Source organism: Pteropus vampyrus, unplaced genomic scaffold, assembly GCF_000151845.1.
Source record: "Pteropus vampyrus isolate Shadow unplaced genomic scaffold, Pvam_2.0 Scaffold269, whole genome shotgun sequence".
Classification (NCBI taxonomy): Eukaryota; Metazoa; Chordata; class Mammalia; order Chiroptera; family Pteropodidae; genus Pteropus; species Pteropus vampyrus.
In genome coordinates, this window is record NW_011889050.1 from 1,365,702 (window position 1) to 1,372,389 (window position 6,688).

The 6,688-nt window shown below is 48.4% G+C and overlaps 1 protein-coding gene across 6 annotated transcripts in view; it reads right to left on the reverse strand.

Annotated features, from left to right (window-relative positions):
* The window catches only part of SH3RF3 (SH3 domain containing ring finger 3), a 380,077-nt gene that overhangs the window by 158,398 nt on the left and 214,991 nt on the right, over window positions 1–6,688 (reverse strand). The gene's annotated exons all lie outside the window — the stretch shown is intronic.

Consider the following 6,688-nt stretch of genomic DNA (forward strand, 5'->3'; position numbering starts at 1 on the left):
TCTTTGACAAAGGAGCAAGGAGGATATAATGGAGAAAAGACATAATTTTGATTAGTGGACTTGTGGGTATATTACACTATACTTAGATAAAAAGATTTGTTTGTTTTTTTTTCTTTTCTAAAATAAAAGGTAATAGTGTGGACAAATCATGGCACACCTTGAATATTGAATTTGGTCCTAAGATATCGCTGAAGGGACATCACATACTGAGGAAGCCAGCAATGACACGAACAGTCTGAAATCAAGTCACAAAAAGCCAGAGAAGAAAGTGGGATTGCCGAGCTTGAGAAATGAGAAAGGTGGGGTGGGGCATGATTACTGTCTTCGGGTGTTGGCATCATTGCTATAACGAAGAGCCAGGCTCATTCCGGCTCACCCAGGGTGAGATTAGCAAGCACCAAGACCTCCAAAGTACCGAGAAACAGACACAGCTCCCCATAAGGGAGATCTGTCCAAAAACAAATGCGGCCTCTTTGGCCAGGGAATTTGTCACCACTCCAAGTGTTAAGCAGTGTCTAGCTGTTCCTTATCCAGTCACCAATATATGAGCATCCCCTAAATGCCAGGCTTGAGGAGAAAACGATCCCTTCCCAAGGAGAGCTCAGTGGTAGGTACGGAAGCTCGCTCATAGAGAGACAGACACCACCCAGTATAAGTTTGGTAAAATCTCATTATAATGCAGTAAGTGAAGTTCAAAATCCAGTCAAGTCAAATGCGCCCCTGTGAGGTTAGTGAAATAAGCAGATGGAACCTGCACAGCCCCATTTGCCTATCAGATGCAAATCCAGTGTAGTCTCAGCTGTGGTTTGGTGTCACCTGGTAGCAGATGTCTGATCTGACTCAAATATCGATGGAGGCAATTCTGGGTCCCATGGCTGGCTGGGACTGCAGGAATGTTCCTATTTAACTGGCACACATTTTTGTTGTAGAGACTGGGCTGGGAGACTGCCAGGTGCAGGGAGCAGTTGCTCTCCATACACACCCGTAAGTAACTAGCTTTGCCTAAGAGTTTTGAAGAAGGTTTCCCAGAGCACTGCCTCTAACCCAAACGCATGCAATACAGACGTCAATGAGGATAATTTGAGTACTGGGCAACGAACGAGAAGCTTCGTTCTCGCATGTCAGAACTACCTACGAGAATCCGGTGTGATCTGGAAACAGTAATGACTTCTCTCACCGCCAATGCAGGACCAGGAAAATGACAACTGTTTTTTTCATGGCTGGGTCACATCAGGTCTCTGATTTGCTGTCATCTTTTAAAAACCTGGAGCCAGTACTTTCAGGAAGACAAAAAAAGGGCAAATACCTGCTCTGCCAACTTTTTGGAATATAGGGAAATACTCCTTCCTCAGATACTAAATGGGCTTTCCATGTGACAAGGGCAAGACCTATCTGCGTGGGCTGAACACAAGTTTTCAGTTGCTGTTTCAGAGAATGGTACCCCCTGCAGTCACACTCAATGTGGCAGGCCGCAGGTGACCTCAGAACAAAGTCCTGTTTTGAGAAGAAAGGGGGACGAATAAGGAAACACCACGTGCTTAGCCTGTATAGTGTGGTGCTCTATGTTGGCAAACCTTTCTAGAAAAAGCAAGATAGTCAATATTTCAAGATTTGCAGGCCATACCGTCATACACTCAACTTTGCAGTTTTAGTGTGAAAGCAACCAGAGAGGACTTGTAAATGAAGGAGACTGGCTGTGAGTCAATAAAACTTTCGTTACAAAAACAGTAGCGGGTGGGCAGGTTTGTCCTGCAAGCCGTGGTTTGACGTAGATGAGTAAGTGCAAGCTAACTAGACACCTCTATGGTCAGGAGGGGCAGACAAGTCTCTGGGCCGATACGGCAGCATTTGAGGGTTCTATGAATTGAAGGTTGTTTCCAGGACATCATTTCACTCTCAGATGCATGATTTGATTTCATTTACAGGTTTCATGTAAACTGTTTATTACTCGCTGTAGGTCAATAGATTTCCATATGCTATTTTCCCTATTCCCCGAAATTTCTAAGCTTGGAAAATACACCAAACACCGCTGCCATACGGTAGCAGCTCTCCTTTGCATTCGTGTGGCCTTGGGGTGGCCCTGAATGATTCTAAGTCTGGGTCATGAGCACAACATGGTCATTGAAAAGGATCTTGCTTTCCTCTCAGGGCTCAGTGAGTAATCCATCTGCAGGGGATTCAGGCACCACAGTAGGCCCACCGCCTAAGCGAGCCCTCTAAACTACATTTGTAATTCATTTACCTAACTCTCCCCAAGGACGTGCATTCATTTCTACCTGGGGAAAAACAGAGCTGCAAACAGATGGGCTCTGTTAAGAAGAGAAGCGAAGACGCATAGCACTGAAGCTCTACCTTCCTGACCTGATGGGAGGCTGGTACGTCTGTATCCCACGGAAGCCCTCTCGATGCCACGAAAGGTGGCTGCTCGACTTACACTGTCTTTCATACTGCTTCGAAGGTACTTCTTGGTAAATGTCACAGCTCAAGTATCAAGGGCTCAGCCTGAAATACCACACTCACTGAAAACCTTGAAGAGTTCCTTTAGCAGCTCCAGATAAACCAACCTCTAAGGGCCTAGTCTTTTATTCTCCTAAATGAGCTGTGTGGCGATCTCTCATACAAAACACCTAGAAATGGTCTGGAAGGGCCCTGAGTAGTAAGCAGACCACTCTCCTGGAGTGCCACTTCAGCTCCTCCACGCTCCTCTTTCATCTGCAGTCAAGTGGTTTGCAAGAAGCAATAAGGAGCCAGAGAAAGAGAGAGACAGAGATGGGCCCTTCAGAACCTCAGCTCAGCTGGGCCAGAGCCACGGCTCTGCTCCATGCAGCGTGACTGGGGACCTGGCCCTGTCACTGACAGCGCCTCCTTGTCAGAATATGAGCCAGCCGCCTCCAGAACTCTCAACTCACTGTTTCACAGAAAGAAGGGAAAATTCAAAAGGAAATAGCTTAAAAATTCCCACAGCCTTTTGTTGAAGAAATAACACAAAACTGTTCCTCTGACCCCAGTCCTCAGTTCTAGGTGAAGCTCCTAATGGAATGTAGCTACCATTAATCCCCTGCTGAGGTCTCAGGTCATCATGGCTTTCCAGAGCCCTGGGAGATTTCTCCCATTGTCTTATGTCCATTCCACAGGCTGCCAGAGGCCTGGAGCTGCCCCAAAAAGGCAACACTGCATGACAGAGGCAGCCCTCGCAGGGGGTCTCAGTGAGTCCAGGTGGAAGTGCAGAGGTCAGGGGTCAGCTGACCTTTCTCAGTGCTTGGAGCTCTCCCCAACACAGACCCATGCTCTCACTAATGCACTGCACACATATACATATCGCATGCACACAGACACGTGCATACCACACACACACCACACACACACATACCGTGCATGCTCTCTCACACACACACACACACCCACACACCCACACACCCTCCAGCAGGGGGAGTCTCTCCTGGTCCACTCACTATGGGCTGTGCCCACACAACTGGCCTGGCTGAACTGGAATACAATCTAGGGTTGATAAACATCTGAAGACTGAATGAAGGAATAGACCAAGGAGGCTGATGGAATAAACTTACACTCTCCATAGTAAGACGAGCTGACCCCTTGCCCAGGCCAAGGCAGACTGTTCTGTTCCTCTTAGCTTCACTGTCCGAATATGTATTCAGAGTCCTGTGTGCCCTTCACTGTCCCATGCTGGGGATAGGCAGGCAGTAGATGATGGATGGCCACACCCTCGGGGAGCCTGCACTCCAGCCAGGGACACAGACAATTGTCATGTAAACACAGATACCTTCTCAAAGGTGAATGGAAATGTGGAGTGCTAGGTGAGAGGGACTCCACCACCAGCTGGTCAGGAGTACTCTGAGGGGCTTGCGAACAGGTGGAGGAGGGCTTCAGGTTGTGGGGAGGCAGCTGCAGAGGCCCTGGGGAAATCTGCAGGCTCACCTGGAGAGAAAAGGGGCCTGGACACCAGCATGGATGGGAGTGGGGTGAGCCACGGGACAAACACTGGAAAGAGGCCCATGTGGGGTGGGCGCTAGGTTGGGTAGGGTCACAGACTTTCATGTTGACTCTAGGGAAGGGGAGAATCAGGTGGGGCCCTGATGAGGTGTGAGCACCACCTGACACAGGGTGAAAGGTTCTGGGCCTCTAGCTGCTGAGGGGGACTAGGCTGGGGACACTCGCAGTGAGCCAGGGAGACAGTGGGGTGGGGGCCGCACAGGGTGTGAGGCCTGTCCTGGGAGAAGAGCTTGCATTCTGAACAGGTTTGAAACTGTTTCTTGACAAAGCTTCAGACCTATCCCAAGCTTTGTCTGCAAATCAACATGATCCCAGGACAGTTTGTCTGACCCCTACCCTGATGTCAAAAGATGGGGCAGGACTGGACAGGCTTCAGCAGCTCCCCCACCATCACTGGTCATGGCCACTGGTGCTTCCGAGTTGGTCACCTTAGTAAAGCGACCGTCCACACAGGCCAGGTGGCACTCAGAGGTGGCTGCAGGGCTGCTGCCCAGCTGGAAGGAGGGATCTAAGCACCAGGAAGGTAACTGAGTTTCTCGTAAAGCAGCCTAAGCAGAGTGTAGCACTGAGGAAGGAGGGAATGTGGAGGTGCTCGGCTCTCCTGGGGCTCATGGGGTTTCTGGCCCCAAAGTGATCCCGACTGCCTGTCAGGAAGAGGCAGAGATGACACGCTGGGCCCAGGAGTGCCCAGCAATGAGGACAGTTGCTTAACACAGGGGCTGAGGGGATTTCATACCCCCCACCCCCTGCCAGGCGACTCCCCCAAGATTAGCCACCAGGAAAATAAGAGTACAGTGGCCTAGCCCTTGGAATTCTCAGCTCTCCATGTAGTATGTGTCTTAGGAAGAATGTATTTTTCTGTGAGCATGCTGGGCTAACACAAAAAGCGACATGTATCTGACAAAACTGTAACTTCCTGAAAAAGGAAGAAAGTGGAGAGGCAGAAAGCAAATATTTATTGAATGCCTATTTTGAGCTCAGTTCTCTAAATGCCTTTGTTCATTGACTTCTATTATCGACTCCACTTTAGAGTTAAAAAAAGAGACTCAAAGACTAAGTGTCCCAAACTCACAGTGTAATGACGAAAAGTATCATGATTTGAATCTTTGCTACCTGACCCTAGAGCCCAAACTCTGTCTACATTTGGTTTTTATCTAAGTCTGTCCCGGATCAGAAGAGCATCATTTGGGATTAATGCTGCATTGATTCACAAAAGAGAGAATTCCTGCATTTTGGGAAAGAGGATTAAACATTCAGGAGTTTAAGACGATCATGTGGAAGGGCCTTGTGGTGACACCAAAAGGAGAAGTCTGACAGGTCAGGACAAATTCTGGTGGTGTTTTAAAAGAGTTTTTGCCTACTCAAAGCATCCCTTGCTGGAAGGTTGGAGTAGGGAAGGGAGGGTGTGAGATGATCATTAGAAAGGAGTTCGCTCTCTGTCCGCAAGGCCTCTGGTTTTGCACGTGGCAAGCATGATGGGGTGGGGGACAGGGGCGGGATCTGGGCCGATGTGGTGAGCCTCGGGTCCCTGCTGCAAGTTGGGTGCAAAAGTGATTCTGCAGTGGGCCAGACACTGCCTGAGAAAATCTCATGACCCTTGAGGACTCCCGAGCATTAGAGTGAATTCGCTAAAGGGCAGCCCCGAGCCTTTGCGTCCAACACAGCTGCCTGGCAAGGTGACGAAATTGTTCTCATTAAATGAAAGTTACATGGCGAGGGCTCAGTAAATATTTGCTGAGTTTTATAGTTGAGTGAAAATAAGACAACATGGAGTAAGCTGCCATGAAAACATGGAACTCAATCATGCCCAGAGGTCTCTAACTGTCCCTCTTGTATGCCAAGGCCTAACTTCGGATCTCTGCTTAGCCCTCAATACCCCAGGGTAGGTATCAGTGTCCTGACCTTGAAGATGAGGAGCTGGTGGCCCCACAAATGTTTTCCTAAGGTCACACAGTTAAGGTCACACATGGGATCCCTACCTGTAAAGCCCCTGCACCAAGGCGCCTCTCCACCAAACCTAACCCCTCCCCAAACACATGGAGGGCGGCACGCATCAAGGCCTCACATGAGAGCTTCTAAAATACCAGCTGATAGAGCTTGGGGACAATGTACTTCTTTTCTTTAGTCTTTTTATATGCACATGCTCAGCTTCTGGGAGTAGGACTACTCAGAAGTTATAAAATATGCTTTTTATAGCTGCTTTACAAAAAGTAATTATTCATTCCCTTCTTAAAAGTAACAAAGACTGGTTTCAGAATGACTGTAATTAATGCAGTTTTAACAGGACTGTTCAAAATCCAATGCTGAAGGTAAAAATTTTGCTTTGATCCACCTGCTCCATGACTTAAAATCCAATCAATCCTACCACAGTGATGTTTTTCAGTGGAGGGGTGAGCATCATTCATGGATTTTGGAGACCTCATTTTCCTTGCTGACTCCAGAATGGAGCCTATCAAACAACAAGATGTTCCCCAAAGGCAAAACCGAGCTGGCTTGACCCAGCAATGCCAGAGCACGAGAACCACTTGGTCACCCGAGGTGTGACATCAACAAGTTAGACAGAACAGACATTCCAGGAATGAGGGCAATGAACTGGCTCAGATGCCCTTGGAAGGAAAACATCAAGCCAGCAGTACAGGGAACAAGAATCAGAAACCGAGCAGAAGAGTCACGATGC